Below are 25,083 nucleotides of genomic sequence, written 5' to 3' on the forward strand. Positions count from 1 at the left end.
TCTGGGGGCCTGTGCCTACCACTGCCTGCCCCATGCACCAGATCCAAAAGGTGAGCTTCTGGTCTCTCTGCCAGGTCAGGTTTCAGTTGCTATTTCCCAGTCTTCCAAAGAATTTGCTCTTTCTTGCAAAGTTTGGCAGTCATCATGTGACACTTCTAATACAAGAAAAACCACACCGGCATTTCAAGAAAAAGCCAACCACCTTGAGGGGGCCACTCCCCTGAGGAAACAAGGAAGGGAACACATTCTTCTCTGCATACAATTTACCCTAAGGCACATAACCTCCCAAGTGCCTCCAGTGTTTCACAGCTCTCAAAACTCTGCTCGACCACCTACCCACTTTTTGGCCAAGTGGCTGACCCAGAAAAGCAGCAGAGAAGCAGCAGCCACTGCAGGGAGGAAGAAGCAAGGACAGCTTGCAAAGCAGCACCGCGTGGGAAGGAGCCACTCGCTGGGCACAAAGAGGGTCGGCTACGGCTTGCCCTGGAATGAGCAATGCAACGGGGATTGGACCACAGAGGTCATGAGAAGAAAGGATAGGGAAGAAAGAGCACACCAAGGGAAAGAGCTTTCTACTTCTACTGCAGTTAACTCCCCTAAATTTCTTCCCTCCTCCTGGTTCCCCAATTTCCAAAAATAACCTATACAAAGGCAAAAACTGCAGCAGCAGGGAGCCTTAAAAGAGCTGCAGTCGGAAAATACAAAAAGGTGGCAAGAGAATTTATCTAAAAGAAAAAAGCCTGAGAAAAAAAGACACATTCTTTTCGGAAAAGAACAGTGACATCTTTTAGTGTGAAGCCATTTCAGCAGGGATGTAGGTCAATAGCTGAAACCAGCACCTGTGGGGTCTGAGGTCCTGGGGGCTGCTGTGGACAGCCATAGCAGCAAAGCAGCCAGGGGGGCCTGGGCGTTGTTTGGCCTCTCCCCAGCAGACTGGAGAAGGCGTGGGCTGGTCTTGGTCCCTCCTGCCCTCACATGCTGCAGCTCAGCAAATGGTTCCTCTTTAGGCAGCCACACATTTCATGTTTCTGGTATCAGAAGGATGCTTGACATTTTCCCTTAAAAGTAAAGGCACCTTAATGTGGAAAACATCTCTTAATGACTAAGAGAGTCAACAGCAAATATTTGCACCCAAAGAATTCAGTTCCTCCCACATCAAAGCAACCTCCTAGAAAACGGATTATAAACAAATTAACAAACAACTAGTGTGCCTATCAAAAATAATTGTTTTGATGCTGGCAACGAATTAAAGACTCAGAGGGCCTGAAACAAACACTGAGGGTTAAATTTGATTCCTATTTGCTTGGACAACAAGGTGAGAGAAGGGAAAAAAACTCCTCCTGTTGTGTAGAAATGGCTGTCCTGTTCACATGGCATCTGTGGGAAGGATGGTTTTCCTCTAAGAACTGAGAAGTAAATTCAGGTACAGGTTGAGAGATTTGGGGTTACACAAACATCAGCCATCATAATTTTCACATCAAACTGGCTTTGATTTCAGGTGTATTACAGCACTCCAAAGCAACATGAAATTTTTTTGTCTCTGCATTTCAGCTCTGATCAAAATAAGCAAGTATCAGCACATCTCTGCATCACTACAGTGAGATACAGGAATGTCTCTACTCAGGCCACCAAAAGCAGCAAGACCACGCTCACTGTCAAAAGGTCTGTTTTCACTAACATCTCCTTCTTGTGCCTTTTCACCACTTGCTTTCTCTATAGTAGGAAAAATTATTAAGGTTTCCAGGTCTCTCCTGTCCCCATGCTTTTAACATGAAATACTACCACACACTGTAGAGTATCTCAGAGATGAGTGCCCAGAGAACCCTTCCTCTTCTTGTATAACAAACCCACTGTTTTGAATGCACATTTCTCCACCTCTGCAGACATTTGTTACCTTCTTGCATTTCAGTAATGACATTCTAAAAAGTCTGGGGAAAACTGGTAGCTGGCTCTGAGAAGGAATTCTAGACTGATGCCCCAAGATCAGCCATGGTGTTGCATGGCCACTGTGGCGGCAAGCCAGGGTGTAAGCCTCAGCCTGGCAGCAACATACACAAGGTGGTCGACAAGTCTTGGTGGGAAAAGGGCCACAGAGAACACACACTGGTACCACTGCCCACAAAACAAACTATTTCAGAGAAAGGATGTTTCTCACCTTGGTGGTTCTGGAGAAAAGTGTAAAAATATAAAGCAAATACAGTCTAAGTGTAAGCAGCAGAAATGGCAGAAATTATTGGGAGGTTTGGAGCTTCAGATAGGGTTTTAATCTCATAATTTCTGATCTCTTTCTTCCCTTTTGTGCTTAAATAACCATTTTCAAATGACACAGATAGCGATGCCAATGACTTGTTCCACAACAACCTTCTTCAGCCTCCTATCATGATGGAACTCACCACCATCTGAGAAAACATCCCCTGGCAAGTGATGGCACTAAGTGGGCCAAGCCATGCCTCCTTCAGAGAAGCAGCAAAGCTGTTGAGAGAGCAGCATTTTTAGGAGTGAAGTTTAGGAGAGTGGGAAGAAGACAGCTTCACACAGCCTTAGCTGCTTTTCCCAGAAGAGCAGAGATTGAGAAGGAAAAACACCACAAGCCTCTCATCTTCTCTGGCTTGCCACAAAACAGGGGTGTATTTTTCAGCAGGATCCTGTGAGTCTGACACCAAACTTAGCTCAACTGACATGAAATGTTAATGTTTAGGAACAAGGTAGGTGGAGAGGAGGAGGAAAGAAGACATTCATTATTTGATGCAGAATTCATTCAAAAGCTTCTTTTTCACAGCCAGAACTGAAATTTCCATTCAGCTCTTTATTTCTGGTAGCCTAGATAGCTCGAACAACTGGAAGAGGGATCTAGAGGAAGCCCTTATCCCTGGTTTGCATGGCAACAGCCCTTCCTCAGATACCTTCAGAGAGAAGGAGGCACATTTTTATGACTGTCAGTCTTCAGATGCAGGATGAGCAATTTTCTTTGGGGATATTCCTACTGGCTTTAGGCTTCCAGACACAGTGCACAGAAAAGATCTGCCTCCAACCACCCATTCTGGTGCCTGCAGCAGCCTCCCAACATGGCCCTACTGCTCCTCACCAGCCTCCAAAACCTCCACATGAAGGTCACAAGTTCTTGATGCTACAAACTTAGCAACTACTATTTAAATAAAATAGGCTGCACGATGGTACGAAATTCATCCATGTATTTTATGTATTTTCTCCTCTTCATGTCAATCTGAATTCTCCTCCCTCCGGTGTCTTCTCCCACTTTGTGTACTTTAATTTTCTCGCTCTCTTTTTTGTTTGGTTTGGTTTTGCCTACATTACACCTGAAAACCAGGTTTTCCCTCACAGGCACCAGAGGAACATCTCTTTCCTTTGCTGCACTCTTCCCAGCCCCCTTTTTTTTTCTCTGATCACCCTTCTGCCTTTGCTCTGTTTCCTCACTCTTCCCATCCTTGATTCCTCTCCTCCTTTTCTTCTTTCTTTGATGTTCCTCTTGGTGCTTTCTCTTCATCCTTCCTGGCAAGCTGACTGAGGTATTCCCCTGGGAAGGTGCTGACAAATAGCAGCTGGGCTGTTCAGAGGGTTGTATCGGGCAGGGACACCTACAAGGGAATCCTTCACCTCTCTTGCTACATTGTTGGCTGGAGCAGTTCCTCCTCTTCATTTAGGGTTGCATACCCAGCTCCTTTGTCAAAACTCAGGAGAATGAAGGTGTGACATAATTTGGGAAGCATATGCTAGTATTTAGTGAGCTACTTCTGCTTCCTTGTTTTGGGGGGCTGTACAGAAATCAGAAGCCACAACAACAACAGAGAAACTGGGAGAATGTCAAGTGCAGCATCAGCAAGGGACCTGGTCTTACCAGTGCTGCTCTGCCTAAGAAAGAGAACATTTAGAAATGACAGCTTCTTACTTTGCAGCTCTACTGCCTGGAGGGTGAAATCCAGCCCTTTGTGGAATGCCAAGACAGGATCATTTCAATGCTATTTATTCCCCTAGAAAAGATTTACCCACATTGCACTGGTCTCCTGAAGAGGGTGAAATTTCCTCCAAACAGAATCTCAAAGACAAGGTTCCCACTGCAATGGAAGCAAGGCTTGTTTTTAAGAAAAAATACATTCCTGCTGCTATTTAACAACAAACAAACAAAAACCCCAAACCAAAACAAATTAAAAAAAAAAAAGGAGAAAAGGATACAAATTAAAAGAGAGATGAATTTTATTTCTCCTCTCCTCTTGCACAGCGTAACTGCAGTTCAAAGTTGGTGAACTGCTCTCTTGTTGCACAGCAACTTCCAACTGCAGAGCTGTATTTTTCCCCATTAGACAGAGAAACCTTGCTGAAATCTATAGGGTAGATCCACTGGTATGTTCTGGCTGCTTTGCCTGTTTTAGCAATATAGAGCAGCTGTAAATCCAGTTTAACTTGCCACTTCTATCAGCTTTACCACGCCAGATTAGCACTGCTGTTAGCCTCACAAATACCAACATCTGGAGGTTCTCCTACTGCACAGTCTGACTTTAAACCTTGCAAATCTGCAATTCACCCACCCATCAGCACAGCTGGCAGGATCAGCCTGAGGTAGTTCTTCACCCTGAGAAAAATATATTTATCACAATCCCCCATCCTACATTCTTGCAGTCAACCAAGCAGATCAAACAAAATTCCCGTAATGATCAGCTCTCAGTTATTCCCTGGCCGATTGCCCAGTTGTTCTGGAGGGTGACTCCTGACCCTCTGGGAGCAGGTGCCTTTCTAGTGCAGGTCTGTGAATCCAAGTCAGCTGGGAAAACAAAATACACTGTTTCCTTGTACTTTTATATTTCTTTGGATGTCAGGAAACAGAGCTTGTTTCCTGCTCCTCAGCCAGCGGAGGTAGGGGAAACTGGAAGTAGATGTAGAGAAAGGCAGAAAGAGGGCAGATCAAAAGGATCAAGGAAAATAATAATAATAAAAAAACCACCAAACAAACAAAAACCAACCAACCACCCACTGCTTCACTTAGCTCTGTAAAGCACTACATCTTGGAAACAATATGCCACTCCACCCCCATCCCAAGTCTTTCTCTCTACAGATATACCACTGTCTCAGGGATTAATATTATTTTCTGGCAACATTCAGGTGCTGCTGCACTTACGGTCTTATAAAAAACCCTCACAAAAACAGCTTCTTTATTTACTTTTTGCCTGAGAAAAATGTATGTAAAAAAGAATCAGAGAGAATTGGTGGGGGGAGCAGGTGTATTCATGTCAGCTTTGATTTTCTAAGAACAAAGGCTTTACTTTATACATAAATAAGTCAACAGGAAAAATTTCGGTGCATTTTATTTTTGCCCAGCTCCATCCCAACCCCTCACTCTGAATGCATTAATACATACACCTTCAGCACAGTCAGGCCTTCGTGTTGCCATGGAACTGAAACCTTTGCAGTTTGGATGGCGACGTACGCCAGGAAGCATACTGTTCTTACACTTCCTATAACAGAAGCAGAATCACTGCATAGCATTAACTCCTTTAGTATTTACGGCATTCAGTGTCTTTCTTGCCTGCTCGTCTTCACACAGAGTTTGCTTTTTCTATCTTGCCACATGCAAATGAAACACATTTGACACAGCTATTCTCGTCTTCATGTACTCAATAGCTCACACACTGAGCACAGTACAGAAGGTCCACAGGACTATGGTCTTTCCCTCTTTAATAGGAGACTGCTTTCAGGCATGCAGCAGCTGAGATGAGGCCTGCAGAAAGCATAAATGTATGAGATAGATGTGGATACAGAAAAGGATTATCTTTCAAGGTAGCATTTAAGCAGACTTTTGAAACCTAGTAAACATATTTATTGCTAATGCTCTTGACACTGCTGAATATTCTTTTGTACCCATTTGTCCGGACAAACAAATTACACTATAAAGATCCTGCAGTAGGTACCATATCTTTCAATACCTTTCTTTCATAACTTAGGCTGGCAGGATATCAGTGATGAGCACAGCTTTGGGCACTTCAGTTAAAAAAAAAAAGTCAGTACAATTGTGTCATCCTAAAGATTCAGCCTACAGTGATTATCTTCAGCAGATCTGAGCCTTTTGCCAAAGCTTCTGAAAATGCCTGTACACGAATTGCAAATATAAAGATTTTTATATTCAAAGCAAAAGCAGAGTACAAAAATATCCAAGTTCTTTATTAAAAAAATCACCATAGTAAATAAACAAACAAACAAACAGCCATTCGTGTACGTAAACATAAGATCTGTACCTGCAGAAACAACTGAAAGCCAATCCATGTTGTGAAGCCAGCTTGAGGCTTTTTTTGTCCCAAGTTAAATATTTGCATAGTATTAAGCTTAAAATTAAAAGTGTTTGCTGAAGAAACTTGCTGACTTGTGTGTATGGAAAAACAAGAGGGAATTTACTGTCCCTGCACACTGGGGCAGATTCTTGGGATGCCTTCTCCTTCCCATGAATTCCTGGACAGCAGAGAGACAGACAGACTACCGACCGGGGAATTCCCCTCTTGGTTTCCGGAGCATTTTGTGCACAGGCTGGACAGAGAGGCAATAACCCAGGTAGTGACTTTATGAAGGCAGCATTTGTTGCCTTGGTGCCTGCCCCTCGACCACCTGGTAACACTCCTTCCTTTTAGTGTTGTCCCCAGCTCAGAAAAGCCCCATTCACCCAGCACCTCTACCCGTGCAGGTTTGACTGGTCCCTGTGCCGCTCCCAGCCCCCCCATTCCTGGTGGCTGGGCCAGCAAGCTGGCTGCTGGCAGGCTCCGGCCACTCTCTGCCCCAGGGATGTGGGCTGGGGGCTGAGCACAGAGGGGCCTTCTGAGGCTGGATTGGCCCCTGGTGCCCACTTGCCAAAATAAGACACAAAATCACTGCTGTCTCTGTGCCTCTGTTTGGGCCAGAGCAAGGCAGCTGATCCCCTGTCCCCAGGTGCTAGGGGATGCACACGAGCCCCTGTGAGTGCCTGTGCTTTCGGGTTCCCTCTTCTGCCCTCCACAGAGGGCAGAGCCGTGCTGGCAGCATAAGCTTCCTCGCCTCCTTCCACCGTCAGCAAGCATCTGACAGTCGCACGTCCCCATCGCAGCGTCCATTACCTCGAGTTTACGTAAGGCTCTTGCCACCAGTTTTCTAGTTACAGGGAAACGTATATTGTGCCGTGATGAAAGGCCAGTGCAATGTCAAGAGCAGTAAAAGGACTCCAGGGACTGATTAGAGTCAAAAAGGAAAGGATTTATGATGGTTAATAAAGTTAAATCTGCCAGAGCCCTGCTTACTCTTTCCAACTGCAGGTAACCAGATCTTAAAAGGAAAAATTATTAAGGTGTTGTAAGTTATTACCATCCCCTCTGAAAGAAAACCTATGTTTTGCTGTGAAGCACCTGGCCAGGAGAGAGTCAGGCTCACTGTGGCACCTACGCTGACCCCAAGGAAGAGAGGAAAAGGAGACACATCACATGCAACCCTGTGCCTTGGGTTAGCAGCAAGGGCCTCAGTACCAGCCATGTATGTCACCTGAACAATCCCCAGTGGGTCCACACGACACCTGTGACCCCAGCTGGCAGCTGGGACAGGGCTAGGCCTTCCACAGACCATGGAGCACCATGCTGCACCTCAGCAACAGGGGCAGACAGGGAAGAAAAGCCTCCCCCTTCTGTTGGCACTGCACATCCACAAGGGAAAAGGACAAAGCAAAGAGGAAGCTCTTGCCTCTCCCAGTCTGGTGCCACATAGGCACCTTCTGCTGAAGAGTGCAATCTACCTGGATAACATAAGACTGCTCTGGAACTTGACTTACATGCTTTAAAATCTAATGTGCCTAAAAGTTAACACAATTTTATGAGACAGTGGAACAGGTTTCCCAGAGCAGCTGTGGATGCCCCATCCCTGGAAGTGTTCCAGGCCAAGCTGGATGGTGCTCTGAGCAACCTGGTCTAGTGGAAAGTGTTCCTGCCCATGACAGGGGTGTTGGAACTAGATGATCTTTAAAAGTCCTTTCCAACCCAAGCCATTCTATGATTCTAAGAAGTTAAGGATACATTGAAATAACAACACTGAGAGAAGGCAAAGCAAAGTAGACGGCCAAAGTTTAAAAAAACTATTGGAAATCTTCTGTCCATATCTAAATTACATGCACTTTATTGGATCTCAAGTTTTCATTTTTCTACTGCTTAATAATCACAAATATGTTATATATACCCTTTCTATTTTGTCATTCTTTCACTATATTACATCAAATTTAATTTCCTGTGGAAGTGTGCAATCTTTCCAGCTGTCACTGTCTCAGAAGCTTTTCTGTAATAAGCAGAGCCTCATCCTCTGGCAGGTCGATCTTTTATGAGCTGTGGTCCTGCAGATTAGTTTACTGAAATGTCTGCAATGCCATATGAGAACCAGCAAAAGAGGAGAACCAAAATAACACCCAAAATAAAAAATAAACATGAAAACCTTCATTTCTTTCTGACTCTTGTGTTCACCAGTCAAAGGAGATTTCACTTTGATTTGGGTAGATGGCAAACCCGTGAAGGTTATTGCCGCATATCAGAGGCTTCATGAGATGGGAGACACAGCTTCCCTTGCCCTACAGCTCATTAAAAGTACAGCTGTGAGATGGCTGCTTGCTCTTTGTGCTGGGAACACTGAGATCTGCAAGTGGTCACCACTCTGACAGCTGCCTCTCCCCACCACCTGCCCTCAGCACACCAAGAGGTCCCCTGCACTGGCAGAAAGCTACATTCCACCAGAAAAGTGAAACTGTCAACCAAGACGCATTCACGCTTTTCATGATGAGATACCTGTGATGGCAGGAAGACAGACTAGCTGGTCTGCTGGGTCCTTTCCAGACCTCTGCCCCTGCCGGACATGAAACTCATCTTCTTCAAACCAGCTTTCCATTACCAATGCTTACACACACACCAAAACAAATTATTAACAAAAACATGTACCAACAAATAATTCTGGATGTTTAAAAATTAATCAACTCAGAAGAAACATGAGCAGCAGAATGATTATTCCTGTATCTCTCCTGAAAAGGTGCTTAGATATGGACGACAGATGAGATATCTGAACAAATACAGTCTGCAAGGGTCATGTTAATGGTGTTTGGCCAGCAGAGATTACTGAGGGTGGCTACTGAGGAAGCCCTGCCAGCAGAAGCAGGTGCAATGCTCTCTCACTTCAGTGGTAGATGTCATCTCTGGGAGCTTCTCTTTGAACTTGTCCAGCCAGATGTGGAAACCTTCACCATCCAACACACAGGCTACCCAAGTTGTGAACTGCTCTCCCAAAGCACACTGCATTGATCAACAAAGCAAGAGCTCTCTCTTCCTGCTCTCTGTAAGACTTCTACCTTGCTTTCCCTCTCTCACTGCTGTAGCAGAAGATCATCCACATTTCTGACAAACATTGCCTTCAAAATTACATATAAAAATACAGTGCATTAAACCCAGATATATACTTTCAGAGAGAACAGTCATCTCTCCTTATCACTTATAACAAGCATTTCACTAATTGAGTTCTCTTCTGGTTATTTTGTCTATCCATTTCCTTGTAATTCTGTTTTACATTTGTATCTTTAATACTTAATCTCTAAGAAATGTCAAATGTTAAAAAAAAAAAAAATCCAAGCAGGGAACATTACTTCAACAGAAGTCTCAGGTGTTACATGCAGCGCAATTCCACACCCATCAGCATGAAGAAACTTTTTTCTGCCAGCTTTGGTGGGAGTTGCATTGGGGCCATAAATCAGATGAAGATGTTCCATGCCAACAGCTACATGGTGTGCTATGAATTGCTTTAGAACCTAAAACAACAATGTAATCACTCTCATAAAACCATTTTGCCATAGTCTTACAGAACTTGAGTGTGTTAACAATTTCAAGCTGGAATCGTAAAAAAGAAAAACATGCCAGCTATCAGTGACCTTAGATTTTTTGCCTTGTAGGCCAGAAATTGAATAGCCTCCCTTTACCAGATGTGGATCTCAGTCTCCATTTCCTTATACAGGGTGAGGAAAACAGGCTCAAATATGAATTTACTCCCTATTGAAATCTTGGCCAAAGATGGTGGGTGATGTAAAGATAAACATCAAGGGAATAACTGCCATCATCTGGCTGAGTTTGGTAAAATGGAGTTAATTTACACTTCTTTAGGGATTCACTGGTGTGTGAAATTAATCTAATTTAGACTGACCAGAAATTGAAAATGGAATGAAGAAAGCAAACAATTGAAGACCTTTCCTAAATGCAAAAAAAGTACTGCTGTAAGTGCAGGAATACAGTTAAAACACAGAACCCTTCACGCTACTGCTTACCACTCCCTCCTTCTTGAGGGAGAGAATAAACATCTGTATATCTACATATCATCACTGTACCAGTATAACCTCATCCAAAGGAAACATCAGTAGAATGCTTCTACCAATATCTGTGAACAAAAACCTGTTCAAGTTAAATCAGTTCACCATTCTGCATACAGAGTAGGCCTAGCAGATAAACATCTCCTGGAACAGCTCCATGTAACTGGTTGTACATGTGGCTTAACGTGTACTTCAGTGACTTTTAGCACCTTCTTGTTATTGTTTCTGTGTTGTTCCAACAAGCAATGGTTAATGTAAGATGCAGACGTTCACATACCATGTACTTGTGAATAACTGGTTCCCAGAGATGTGGCAGTGATAACATTGTCATCGTAGGAGTCAAAGGAGCTCACTGTAGATCACATGTCAGGAGAGGGTCCCACCTGAAAATATAACAAATCCAGATACTAAGTTCATCATATTCAGAGGTTTACAGCAAGCTCTGCCAATACGTTTGTGCATTTCACACATTCATCCTGTGCATTAACAGGGTCTGAGCTCTTTCCAGGCTCACAGAAAACATTTTGCCATTCACAATGGCAAGCAAAACTTCCCTGCTGTAGCCAAACTGTTCTGGCCCACTGCTCCAGACCAGATTCCAGGCATACTATCAAAGCAATGAAAACTAGTTTTCAATGTTAAAGCAGGTGGTGTTACTGTCTGGTGGACAGATAAAGAATTTCAGATTTCCTATTTGTCAGGTCCTTGAAAAGCATGCAGTTCTTTTCACCAGTGCACCAGTGCATTGGCAGTTTGGCTTTACCTTTCCTTTTCTTTTTCCCGTAACATTGTCAACTGATGGTTTGGAAGAAGACGCACCACTGGAGCTCTCTTGCAATGTATTTTTTTGAGATCAAGGGATTGTAAGAAAGCATTTATTTCCTACTGGTGACTACAATTTTCTTATTTATAATAATTTGCCTTTTTAAAATTACCTGATGGGTGAGTCTGTTTTTAAATATTTTGGCAGGTAACCAATGCAGATATGGAAAATGAGCTTGTATTAGCAGCATTATCTGCATTGACAAGACACACTGCAGCAAACAAACAATCCAATTTTTTAATCAAGCCTCCCCAAACAGAAGCTGATCTTCCTTCTACTCTACAAGCTGCATCTTATCCTAGGGTAAGTGGTTTTCAAGAAGAAAATCAAATTTCAAAAGCAAAATTTTTCTCAACCCATTGAAGGCTTAAAAAGAATCTTCCTTCCCAGAGAAATCATTTGTGACATACCCCACACAGAAGGAGAAACATGGACAACTGCCTTCAACAGAAAAGTACAGTAAGACATGCAACACATTCTTTTTCTGCTTGCAGATTTATTTTGAGTCATTTAATTAATCTGTCCCCAGTCACTGCATCTAATCATTTGCCTTGCAAACTACCAGGCCTTTTCAGGTGAATAATTAATTTAAACTTTTTTTTTTTTTTCCCCTTGATGTCTGTTAACAGTACTGCTAGAAAATGAAAACTCTCATGAATACTTTCATTTTGAAGTCCTAAATCACCATATGAATTTAAAATAAAGACCACCAGATAGCTACATCATGAACAGAAATATACAGCATACATGGAACCAAGTGTCTATCATCTCTAGTGAATCAGTTCAAACCTAACTCAAGTTGCTAGCTGTCACCAGCTACCACTGGCTTCTTGCTCTTCAGTATCCTGCAGGAAATCCGTTTGTAATTCTCCATTTGACTCTCTTTTGCTCATATTTCTTCACTGAGTCTTTATCCTCTTCCTTGGCCAGGTCCAGATTTTCAAGGCCACAAGTCATGCCTCATTTCAGAGCTTGCTGCCTCTCTGCTCACAGTTGAGATGGAGGGATCTCAGAGACCATATAGAGAAAAGCCAAAACTGCTCAAAACAAACAACTTCTAGTGGATCCAGAGGCTCTGACAAGCAACAGGTAAGAACTGATGTAATTACTCATGACCCTGACAACTTTCAAGATCTTTTACAAAGATCTATCAGAGGCCTCCTAGTTCCTTACCTGTGGTGAGAAACAAACACCAAAGTCCCAAAACTACACTTAAAAATTTCAAGTCCTAGAAGAGCCTCTTCAAGGCAAAAGCAAAGTCTTTCTAGGTGAAGCAGAAGCATGGAAGCTGTTGTGAAATGAAACAGAAATGGAAATTATATGGGAGGTATTTCAGTACATGGTTCTAGCAATTACAGAAATAGTTAGTGTTGACAGAAATCCACTGGGGACCCAGCACTCAAAATCTCAGTGGGAGAAAGACTAGGAACTGAACATACAAATCAATATAGTCTCTACAGAAAGAGAGACTAGTAAGAAAATAAATACAGTTCTTGTCCAAACTGTTTATTTTCTATAGCTAGACAGTGATAATCTCTAGTGCTATCAATTAAAACCTTCATTTTCACAAGCAATGTGTTAAGGAAATGCAGTATTAGGCACACTTAGAAAAATTAAGGGAAGCTGAAATTAAATTTTTGCTTCCAACTTAATTCTACATACGTGTGCCATCACCTCCTAAAGCTGAGTCTACAGGGCTTAGGACTACCCTAAAACTGCATTTATACATACTAAACTACAGATAAATTACCCTCTTGCCTCCAAGCACTCCTTTCTTACAAGGAACTACAGCACTGAAGAAGCAAATATGTGATCTTTTGTATTAAAAATATTCATATCAATGCACACAGTGTAGTCACACCAACAGAGCTACAGAGGCCCAACAAACACAGGTATTTAGAAAATCCCTATAAAACCATTGCTGTGCTCTAGGACTTACCAGAGGTTTAGCAATTCTTTCTCCACCTGCTCATTTAAATAATGAACAAGGACTTTAGAAATAGACAAAGCAGCTAAACCAAATGCTTACATTGGTTATATACAAGCATTGAACAGTTTACTAAACTCGGGTCAGGAGGTATCAATACTCAAAAACTCTCCAGATACATATAATAGAATATGTTTTATTATGAATTTCATTAAAAACTACAGCTTCTAATTAAAAAAAAATATACCTCTTAATAGGCTTTCAGAAAAGTAGAGTTTAAAATTAAATTTAAAATGTAATTAATGATCTGAAAAAAGCTTTTCTGTCCTTTCCTCTCAATAAACTTAAGTCTCAAGTATTACTTTCCTGGCACCTGTTTTCTATTTTACAGCTTCAGCAGGATTTCAGTAAAAGTGAGAAAGTTGGTATTTAGTTCTCTCTGCCATCAGAAGCTGCATTACAGACACAACTGCTGTATGCTTTACTATGCAACACAAAAAATGGATGAATGAATGAAGTGACAGTAAAATATATCAGACTGACATCCACACAGACTGAAGCCCTCTTCTCCACGCAGAAGAGGCATGGTGCTTGACAATGACACAGGCTTTTCCCCAGACCATGTCTCCACATACACTGCAGCTGCACTCTGGGAGGAAAACAGAAGCAGTAGTTTCTCAGTAACTGGGAATTACACTGCTGATAGCGACTATTCAGTTCTGCCTTTGTAATGTCTGAACATAAACAGGTCAACAAGTGGGAGGGCAAGTGGGAAGAGAATGAGAGAAAGGAAATGCAGCTGCAAACAGGGGGTAAGCTGCAGCGGGGGTTCCACGGTGATGCACAATAATCTGCTGCCCAATGGCATGGGGGAATTTAGAAACCGGAAATTGGAGGCACTCCCTGGCACAAAGCTGCACAAAAGGAGTGAGGGACGTGCCAGAGCCGTACAAAAAATAAAGCATGAAAATCTCCAGACAAACTATTTTTTCTTTGACTTTCTTTGATAACGTGCAGAGATTGCCTCTAAAACTTAAAAACACTTGTTAGACTGTCCCTGGCATAATATATTCCACCAGCACTACTTTATTAATCACGTATATTGTTCTTTGTCATTTTGTCACTCTATGACTTGCTTTGCCTTTTCTCTCTTTCAGATGAATCCTTTTTTCTTTCTTTTAATTCTGCCCCTTATTTTCATGAATGTTTGTAATAAAAAAATATATTAATAGTGACAGACAGTAAACATTACTGGAGGCTGTTGCACTCGGACTGTGACTTGGACTGTGACGTGGATGATCATCCAGAGGTGGGTATAAGAGCTCAGAGTTAGAAGGTCACTCCAGTGACCATCCCTCCACAGATCAACACTTTTGAAAAACAACCTCTAAAATCAAGATCTAGCACCAGGAGAATTTCACAGTAATTCCTATTTCTATTCCAGCCATAGTAATGAAACTCATTTCAGAGAACAAAAGTCATTAAACGAAGGATGTTGTCAAATATGACAGAGGATGCTGGGGATATAAAAGCACAGGAGCAAACATCCCATTCCCTAACATCCCAAGTACTGATGAGAGACATGCAGAAAAAGACAGCCAGAGCCAGTCTAGAGAAGCACAAAGAGATTTGATCACTAATCAGAGACAGAAACCCGTCTGAAAGTCACAACTGTCTCTGCAGACTCTGAAAGACAGAATTAAATTGGCTTAGTACTATATTCAAAAATGAATTTAATTAGCTGACATTAAGCAGGATAAGTTTGTGGTACCATGTTGCTCTGACAAGCTGTCTCCAGCAGGGTAAGTGGAAGGTAAAATCTTATTTTTCAGGATGAGATTACGGCCGTGCACTGAGACAGAAGGTAATGGCATGTCTGCTGAGGGCAGCTGAAACTTGGTGCTGGACATTTCATCTCGCACTATAAAAGGATGGTATGTCATAGACGAGCCAGAAGTGCAAGTTTCAGATTCTGCACATTTATTCATGTGGCTGTGCAGCTTCATCTCCTTCTGCTGTTGCCACTTACATGAAGAAGAGAGCCTTGGTGTATAACCTCTGCCAGGACCTTTTTCTCCAGTTTCTCTCAGTCAGAGCTGCCCCCTGGAAAGGCTACAATACCCTAGGTGCAATTCATTTATTTTTGTTTATAAGAGAGCATGTTGGTCCCTGGTTGGAAGAATGAGGTCTGTGCAGGAGGTAGTTTCTGTGCTAACTGGGCAGGCTGACACATCTGTCAGCTGCTGCACATCTGTTGTGTGTTTTATGGGGTCACCCACAGCACCCCTGCCCTGCTCTACCAAGACTTCTCTACATGGACTACAACCTGCACACCACACTGCAGCCTGCAAGCAGAGTGGTGGTGTTTGGCAGCGAATAAAAGTAAACAAACTATGACAAAAATCTAGCAGCAGATAGTGACAAATGAAGAATCAATGGTAAAACGCATGCTCAATCCAAATTGTTTCCCCAAGGAACACTCGGAGGAAATGGAATAACACATTTCAAAGGAAAAGTCCCATGCATATGGGACATAACAAGCCTTGCCTTCTCTTGCCTCCTTGTATTGATAAATTTAGTTCTGGAGAAAGGCATCTCACTGTCAGTGCTAGAAATTCTGCTTATTTTCAAAGCAGGCACATGCATCCCAGTGTGTGACCATGAAAGCTACTGTTCACATCACTCATACAAATATCTCAGCTCCGTCACACCAGAACCAAGCCAGATTTACCAGGCAAGGCAAGACGGAGGAGCTTCATCCATCCCATTAGCAAGTCATTAAGAAGGTGTTCTTCCATCACCTGACAAAACTGCACAGTGATATGAGATTTTAATTTAGGCTGGCACTGCCCTTCTTCCTCCCGCAACTCCTCTCACCAGGACTGTATTTAGGCTGTGTGACCTTGTGTGGCAGCTCACACAGATTTTAAGTGAGAGCACAACACACTGCATGCCCTTCTCTGGCACCACATTAATCACCCTACTTTAATGACTTCTGCCGATAAACCACCCTGTGTACCCAGCCATCCTCCCCAGCGGCTGCATCTACAGCAATAAACTAAACATGCCCTTTCCCCATACCCTGCCACCGTGTCATTCACCAGTACAAAAAAAGCCACTAAGAATCCCAGCTGGCAGTCAGGGGTGAAAACCCCAGTTTTACTAGTCAAGAGACCCCAGTTTTACTAGCCATTTGAGAGGTGACCCTGAATTTCTCTGTGTTCTTTTCATACAGAAGAATCCTATTTCTTTTCAGCTACAGTCAGAACCGCAGATAGAACATACCACTTATTAGTGGGAAGTATCTACACCACCCATTGCTCTACATAACTACAGATCAGAACTACCTTCAACTAAACAAACATAGCTACAGGGAATATATGATTTTGTAGTATTATTTCTTAATTATTTCACTCTCTTCCAGGAAACTCAAGTCCACAGCTGAGCATGAATAAAGACACAAGATCTTTATGATAAGGAAAGCAAAACAATGGCCTGACATGACCTAACGAAAGCACAGGATACTAATCCCCCAGGGTAGAAATCTCCTTATTCCAAAACTTCCTTTCAAATGTTTTGAATATGTTGCTAAACAAAGAAACAAGACATTCACTTTTGCAAGGCGGTAACATTTTTTAAAATAGTGGCATCCGACATTATTCCATAAATCATCCACAAAATCAATGTGCTTTATGTCAGATGGGATCTTTAAACTTAAGGATGAAACAAATTCAGGTCTGAATCACAACGCAAAGATAGATGTAATAAACTAAATATGTCAAAAGCTTCAGCAGAAAAAGGGTTGCTGAAGGTTTAACACGGAGCGAAAGGCACACAGATTGACCTCTGTGATTTTAAGTGATGTATGGTGCTGGGAGTGCTACCAAGTCATAGGACTTGAGAAACAGACTGAGCTCTTAGCTGCCAGTGATTTCTTATCTGACCATGGAGGGCATCTCACAATCTGTCTCCATCTTTGATCCCTGTGACAACATTTCTTTCCTCTCCTCATCTGTCAGATATTTACATTGTAGATTCAGTGAGTCTGAAGATGTAAAAACAGGGAAGCCTACATCCTTATAGAAGCCTTTAGATATTACCACATGGAAAATAATAGTCATAGTAATAAAAAAATCACTTGTATCATGCAGTTATAACATTTTACCATTTTCACATAGCTTCCTATCCAGAAAGCATTCTCAAAGGAATTAATTCGGCCTTCCACCCAAGATCTCTTTTTCCGTGTTTCCTATGTAAAAAAAAATTTTTCCTTGTCTCCTACTTGTTTCCTATGTAAAAAATGCCCCTGCAATCACAAACTGTGTGCAATGTCATGCCTGTGTCTGCCCATCTTCTCCTAATAATTTCTCTAAAGACATTCAACAAAGAAATAGCAGTCTCAAAATTACTCAGTTGCTAGAAGTTCCTTCCAATTCCAACTTATGCTTAGACAAGAGAGAGATGGTCAGTGTTCATGTTAAGGGAAAAATCTTCCATGTTGAGTCAAAGAGAACGCAGAATTTGCATATAAAACAGATGTACTGAGATGCAAAACTGTGTCAAAAGCTGAAGCTCACAACTACAGGTGCACCCATATGGCTAAATAAAAGTGAGAAAGGAAGCAAGTTCATGCACTGGAGCACACTGCTCCATAACTTGCCCTCAGCATGTTTTTGGACTACCCCAACCTCCTCTTCACAAGACAAGCCCACTGCAGGAGGGTTGCCTAAGCACCAAGGATGTGACCTAGGCATTGCGACCTGGCATCCAGCTCAAGGGCCAGACCTTTGCCTCATTCTACACAGCAGCTCAAACACAGCCAGGGCCCGCCTTCAAAAGACGGGCACTAACAGGAAGCTGAGGTTTATGATTTCTGCTGCATACTGAAAAATTGGAGGCATTTCCTTAGTGCATCTGGCGGGTGCAGTACTGAAGGAGCAGAAACCAGAGGTGTGGGAAGGTTCTCTAACACATACACATAGAGCATTGCCTCACAGCAATGCCTCGACGACCTTCTGTCCGGCCACACAGGCCTACGGCCCGGCTACCCAACCATCCTGAATGGACAGTTTGTATCTGAGGTCTGCAAATCACTGGGAAAAACCTACAAAGCTCCCATCACCTGAGGGTATCCCATGGAGTTTTCTAGAGAGGACACAGTGCAGCATTTGAAAACTCCTGAAGCTCTGAGTTAGAAGATACTGCTTTAAAAATGGTGAGAGAAAAGCCTGGGAGCTGTTGCAGAAGAAAATACACATACACACACCCCTGAGTACTCATTACTGTTGCAAAGACAAACTTCCAAACCCAAAATAATACAATACTGTCTCTCTCTTTCTGTCACAATTGGCTGTTTCAGCAAAATGTAACAACAAAATGAAAATAAACACCACCGATTAACTTCATTGCTGTCCTCTTGAAAAGCAGTCTGCCAATAATTACATTCATGCTACGGCCACTGCAACACAGGAAAGTTGGATCAGTAGCAGGTGAATTATAAAATTATAACCAGCAGCACTGAAATTATAATCTTATTTTGCTTTAAAAACTAAAAAAATAATAATTTTTAAAGGCTGTATTTTGTTATGCATATTTGTGTCATGAATTATATCAAAACGTAGATGTTGATGATACTTCAAATATACTGTGTAATGAAAAATATGATGAAACAACTTTTGAAGTAATTTATTACTCATTTCCATACTTGATAAGAAAACAAATATTATACTTATTTATTTTATGCTATCAAAAGCATCATATTTTGAAAGCAGTCATTTCTTTCCACTACCAGTTTGTAGCATCCTGCTTCCATCTCTGCAGTTTAGGTAACTCAGAGTTTCATCTGCTGGTTTAAGGGAAAAGATTTGAGTAGCTACAAGTAAGTGCAACTACAAGAAATGGCTTGTAGTTGAAAGACAGATGACAGCAGGATGGAACACATAACCAGAATATTTTAGAAGTCTAAAATTTTTCTTCCTATTGATATAATATGGACAACAGATGGGTTTTTAAATGCAGCTCTCGATACAACTTTGCATGTGAGAAGGAAAATAATTTGGAGTTCACGGGAACAGGAGCAGATTGTTCTGTGAATCCAGTTGGTGTCATTCTACACCCTTAAATTCTCCTGCAAAACACTGTAAGCAGAACAGCAGGAGTCCCAAAATTCCCCACACTGGCTCCAGCTCAATAAGCCATTTCTATTCACAAAGTATATAACCGTATACTTAACTTCAGAAGAATGTGTAGGACCCAGTGATTTCACTATGACTTAGGAATCTGCCTGAAATTAAAGTTTCTCTTAGGGGCTTTGCTAATCAAGCACCAGATTCATCTGGCAGATATTTGTGCTGCATTTCTCTCATGCCTTGGCTGCTGACTGCACCTTAGTTAGGCTATTTTTCCTCTTAAGTAAAGGAGATAGAACTGGACTCCAAAGCCACATGTAGCCTGACTTTTGCAGTGACTTCTATGTTTAATACCATGAATACCATGAGCAGACGTGCCCATAGTAAATGGTACAGCTATCGGTCACTCTGAGAATGGTCACTTAAAAACAGACACAAACAAACTAACTAAAATTAAGACTCAAACCCTGCAGCCCCTACTGGCTCCCCATGGATCAATGGCAGAATACAGCATCTGTCTACAGGACATCTCTGTAAGATAAGGAAGCAGAACTGACGTAAAGAGAACACTGGAGAACAGTGATATTGCTGTGCGTCACTCATATTTATGAATATAACTCACATGAAAATCAGTGTAAGGTGGTGTGACTCTTGCCCCAAACTCATGAACTGTGTAGCAGAACCAGGAATTGAAGCTGTAGGTACTGATTCCCCACCCAGCCTGCTAGTCACTAGACTGTACTTCCTTAGGTAGAGAATTACAGTAAATACATCAAATCAGCTGTGTACTGCTGAGCTTGTGTGATCACATGTCACAGACAGGAAAATGCCACCATAAACTTAAAGGTCTACTCCATGCATGTGATGTCATTTCTAGTTCTGATGCAAAGCATTGAAATTACAAGTGCAAACACATGTATTTAAAGCGGTTTTTCAGATGGAATAAAATATACATTGAAGCAGTGAGCATTATTCTAGTTTTCAGAGTATCTTTGCAAAATGGTTATAAAAAAATAGTCGTTACCATTTTGAATCTACTAGAGTGACACATCAGCAGAAGCAAAATATTTTCTTTCTCACTAATGCAACCAGGCACCTTACTGCACGCAGTATGCCAGGAAAATGGACTTGCTGCAGAAGGAATTGAACTGGCACAAGCACAACAGAAAGGATTTTAATCTACTAGCACTACACCGTGGAAGGCAACTGCACAAGGAAGCATGCTCCATGCAGATAAACCAACTCTTTCATGATGCACTCAAAAAAACAACTGCATTCACAAAGTAAACCTTGCTACAGACATCTCTGAAGTTTGGGGAGGTTCAAAACCAGAGCTTGCCAAGGTAAAGAAAGACAGCACACATATTTTTGCAGGGTGAAACCCATTCTCTGCAATAGAGAAAGGTGTTATATTGGTGCTTTGAAAGAAACATGCACCATGGCAACACCACTACGGTGTTGAACTCGCCTTGGTGAGACTGCTGGTGCAATCAACACAATCCCATGGCCAGCCTTGTCTACAACTGAACAAAAGCTTTTGCTTCTCATCCCCAAGAACAGTGGAACCATCGTGACTCGTGATCTGCCTCTCCCAAAGCAGTGACAGGTTCACATGGGACTGGCTGAGGAGCAGCAGGACTGCAACAAGCACAATCACAGGAACCAGGCAAACGCACTCAAATCCATTCCTGTGACAAGGAGCTAAGACCGTGCACCCACTCAGGTTACACATTATACAAATTTCAGGACTACCTAGGGTCCAATTTTACACACACAGCAGCTCCAGGGAGGTAGTGTTGCAGCAACAAAATGTGGAAAAAGGGTGGCCTTTGCATGACTCCAGACACCCTACCCAGGCACGCAGCACAACCAGAGTTAAGAGAAAATAAGCCTGCAATAATGAGAAGGTTTGTTTAAAACTCTCCCGTCTTAATGTATTCTTTATTTGTATCAGTCTTACTGTAAATTTGTTTTGAGGTTTTTTTAAATCCTTCAATGTGCTAAGAAAAGTCTTCTTGCAGATGGACTGGTAATGAAATACAAATAGAATGCTTAATACGAAAAATGTAATGCGCAGCGTATTTTTTTCCTTTACTTACTTCATCTTAATTTGCACCTGGTCATTTTCATGCTGAGCATCTCATTTGGTTAAATAATTAGTGTAAATTAAATTTCACCTTTTTTTAACAGGCAAAAATGGTGAAACTGAGTTGGTAATTGTTTCAAGTTTTGCCACAATATGGGAACAACTTGATAACCTGACAACACTTAAGCGTTTGAATGAATAAGAAACACAAAAGCAAGAAAAATGAAACTGTGTACAGCAACTTGCAGGGCAAAAAATCCCTCTGTGCAGAGCCTTATGACCTGGAGTAGTAACCTCTGAAGATCTATTCAAAGACCTCGGGATGTGAGAGTTTACACCTAAGCAAGCTGCTGCCTGCTCATGCACAGAGATACACCCCCTCCTTGTTCCTGCATCAATGACACTTGTGGCAACCAACTTTTATCTATCCAGCAGCCACATGCTTACCCTACTCTGCTCACTCACAGATTTCAACAGAAATTGCACCAGAATCAAGGCCAGCCCAAACCTCCCACAGCACATGGTGAACGATCCTCGCTCCCCGCGGGCACTGATCCATGGGCCATGCTCATCTGCCATGGCACCATCCTGTGCCTGCACAGCCCAGCTCACCCGCCAGCTCATCCCCCAGCCCACCCCTGGTTGCCCCTCAGCAAAAGCCAGCAGGCACAGGCTCTCACCTGACAAGATAAGGCAGCAGGAAGCCACAACAAGCCCCTCAGCAGCCATGCTCATCTCATCGACTCTACCGAAACACGGGTGGAAACTCCCATGGGTCCCATGATGCTCCCTCTGGCCCTCCTGGCTTTACAAGTCTTGGTTCTTAACAAAGCCACAAGGAGTTCTCATCCAAAAGAGTACGGGAAACTCAAGTAAAGTACACTCAAGTAAAGGACACTTGAACCCTCCTAAGTAACCACAACAGAAAAGTGCACCAACAAAAATTTCAATAATTTTATACAATGTCCCTGTAAAATGTTCATCTGCATCAAGTAAATCATGGAGCTGCAAAAGGACATAACTATTGGTCAGACAAAACTCACTATGGAGTCAGAAGTAGTAACTATTGGAGTTGATAGAAACAGAAAGCATTTGATGAACTCTAATTTTGGTTTTTATCATGCAGGTTCAGGAAAACATCTTTCTCCACCTACAAGGTCTTGGTGTCCTCATGTGCCGCTATTTAGATTCCCAGCTCTAAGCTTCTGCTGCTGTAACGGTAAAGTGACTACACAAAACTAAGTCAATTCAGTACAATAAACAAAAGTTCTCCAGAAGGCTGAAATTTAAGTTTTCATAAAAAAGCAAGTTTCTTCTGAAGGATGTTGCACAGACGGTCCAAGAGAAATCCTGCATTTGTTTGGAAAATAAGGATATACCAAGAGCAACATGGTCCACTTCCCTATAGCACTTTTTAGACATCCCTTGGCCATGACCTGGATGGCCTCCTGTGTGAGAAAATACTTATTTCCGTCTGTGCTTGTTCATCCCCTCATCTCTGTGCTGAGGTTATCAGCACGGGTGCTGGCTACAGCAGCAGCTTACAGAGGCAACTGCTTGTCACTGTAACATCTCAGCTGTCACCTGTACCAAGGCGCCATCAGCCACTGTGCTCATATGCACACATGGCAGTGTAGAATACCATTAATATCAGCACTCATTTTTGACCATCTGTTGTTAATAACAATAAAGTTTAAAAATACAGGACTTTATAACCCTGTGCCACAGTTTATAGCTGTTTCATTTATAGATAAGACAAAGGAAAAATACAGAATTATTTGGTCAAAATGAGAGGGAGCAAGACAGTTTGAAGGGAAATTCAGGAGCGCTAAACCATTCCTTTCCAAAATAGTCATTATTCCTACTCCTTACCTGAAAACCTGTTATTCTTGCACCTTTATTTCCTGACAGTACTATTATTTAATATTTGTACCCATACCTTTGAAGTAAAAAGTCAGCCCAGGCTTAAGAACTCAGCCTGACTGTGAAGATCAAGCCTAAGTAACAGCAGAGAAAATTGTCAAGGAAACATTATTAAAGGAAAAATTAACTTAAAATCAACTGCTTTTATTCTAATGCATTCATATAATCACTTTCCATAAACTGGTCATAAAATCTCTTGAGACAGAGGACTGTTGTGTTGCACACATGGCTAATGATACTACAAGGGCATATTAAAAAAAGGAAGGAAAAAGATTTATATAACACTTTACGGGGCAATCACAGCTCATCAAGTTATTTTCTTTTACATGTGTAATCAGGCCCATTTAAGGGAATTTTCCCATTTATTATCCCAGAGGAAAATGAAGGCAGGGGGTTGGAGTGGGGGGAATTTGGCATCCATGTATACAAAACCCTCCAAGAACTGCTCATGCCTGAGCAAATTCACTCTTCCATCTGTTAAACATTCCCATCCCAAGACTTTGTTTCAAGACACATCCTCCTAATGAATAGCTGGACCTTGTCTGTACAGCTGGGAGTACCAATACACAGCATTTCATCACAAAACCTGGTCATATCCTATTCCGCAAAAGATTGAGTGCCGTTATTTCTTTTCCTATCTTGCTTTTTCCTGCTCACAAGCGTCTCGCCAGGCATGATTCATGTTACATAACTCCAGCTTGTTAAAAACAACAGTTATGTAGCTAGGTAGTACAAAAGATTAATGAGGTAAAGCCAGAAGTTGCTTATTACAGAACCCAGACAAAAGCTGCTCCTTAAATAATATGCCTATGCAACATTAAACAAATGAATAAGCTACTGCACCAGCACTGTTTACATTCAAAGTTAATTAAATTTTTCAAATTCAGGATACCATACTCTTGACTACTCAGTGTCTCTTCTCATGCCACAATATGCAAACTCCCTAGTTCACATGTATTTTATTTTTTAAAAAGTGACCCACTCCCCCCGCAATCATTAGAGAATAACAGTTGAATACTGAATCAGTCAATTTCACTCACAAAAATGCTGTATTGCTTTAATGTTCTGGATGACTATGCTGAGATAAAATCCTCCTCCCTGAGTCAGCTGCAAAATGCTTGTGTTTTGCAAATAACCATTTTTACTCATATCCCTGCTTTGGTTATGAAGTGTAAAAGCAGCAGCCAGAGAGGGTTAAACAGGCTTCCTGTCAATGCTCTGCAAGAAGCCAGCCTCTGTACTGCAGCAAGGCAAAGAAATCTGTTCAGGCCTGTATATTCAGCATTATACAGCACTATTGGGACCATATTCCAGGATCCTTCAATGCCCACCTGACAGTGGGTCCTCTACATTAAGGTAGTGATATGGTCTCCCCAAGGTAAATCATCACCTGACCATCCTGGTCTTTGCAGCTCAGCCGTGTCCAGTGACATGCTCCGTGGAGCAAGGCATTGCCACATAACTATATTCTCTTCTCAGTCACTTCTCCAGGAGGGAAAAAAAAAAGAAGAACAAAAAAGAAAATGACAAAGCTCATATTTCTGGCATCACCACCACAGCAGAGCAATAGGGAGGCAACTGGCTGCCCTGGGGAGGAGGCAGCAGCAGTGGGGGCCTGTGCAAGCACCAGCTGGCTGCGGAGCCCAGACCTGAAACTAGGTCTCAGCCCACTCGACTGCAGGGGAAGGGAGGGGAAAAAAAAAAAAAAGGCAGCAGCACTTTCTCAGAGCAGGAAGAAGGGGAGGCCACGAGCGTTTCCTGTTGTGCAGCTGAAACAAGCAAAGACGTCATTACACTTACGCTCCCTCAGGGTGTCAGCAGATTGAGGGCCAAAGTTCAGTCATTTCC

At 42.2% G+C, this 25,083-nt stretch overlaps 1 protein-coding gene across 2 annotated transcripts in view; it reads right to left on the minus strand.

Moving 5' to 3' along the window:
* Nucleotides 1-25,083, minus strand: part of HIVEP2 (HIVEP zinc finger 2) — a 137,225-nt gene that overhangs the window by 94,467 nt on the left and 17,675 nt on the right. For both annotated transcript variants that reach the window (XM_082303475.1, XM_082303476.1), the window contains exon 2: nt 10,626-10,731. The gene's annotated coding sequence lies outside the window, so the exon portion shown is untranslated. The remainder of the gene's footprint in view (nt 1-10,625; nt 10,732-25,083) is intronic.

Source organism: Coloeus monedula, assembly GCF_965178545.1.
Source record: "Coloeus monedula genome assembly, chromosome: 2".
NCBI classification, from domain to species: domain Eukaryota; kingdom Metazoa; phylum Chordata; class Aves; order Passeriformes; family Corvidae; genus Coloeus; species Coloeus monedula.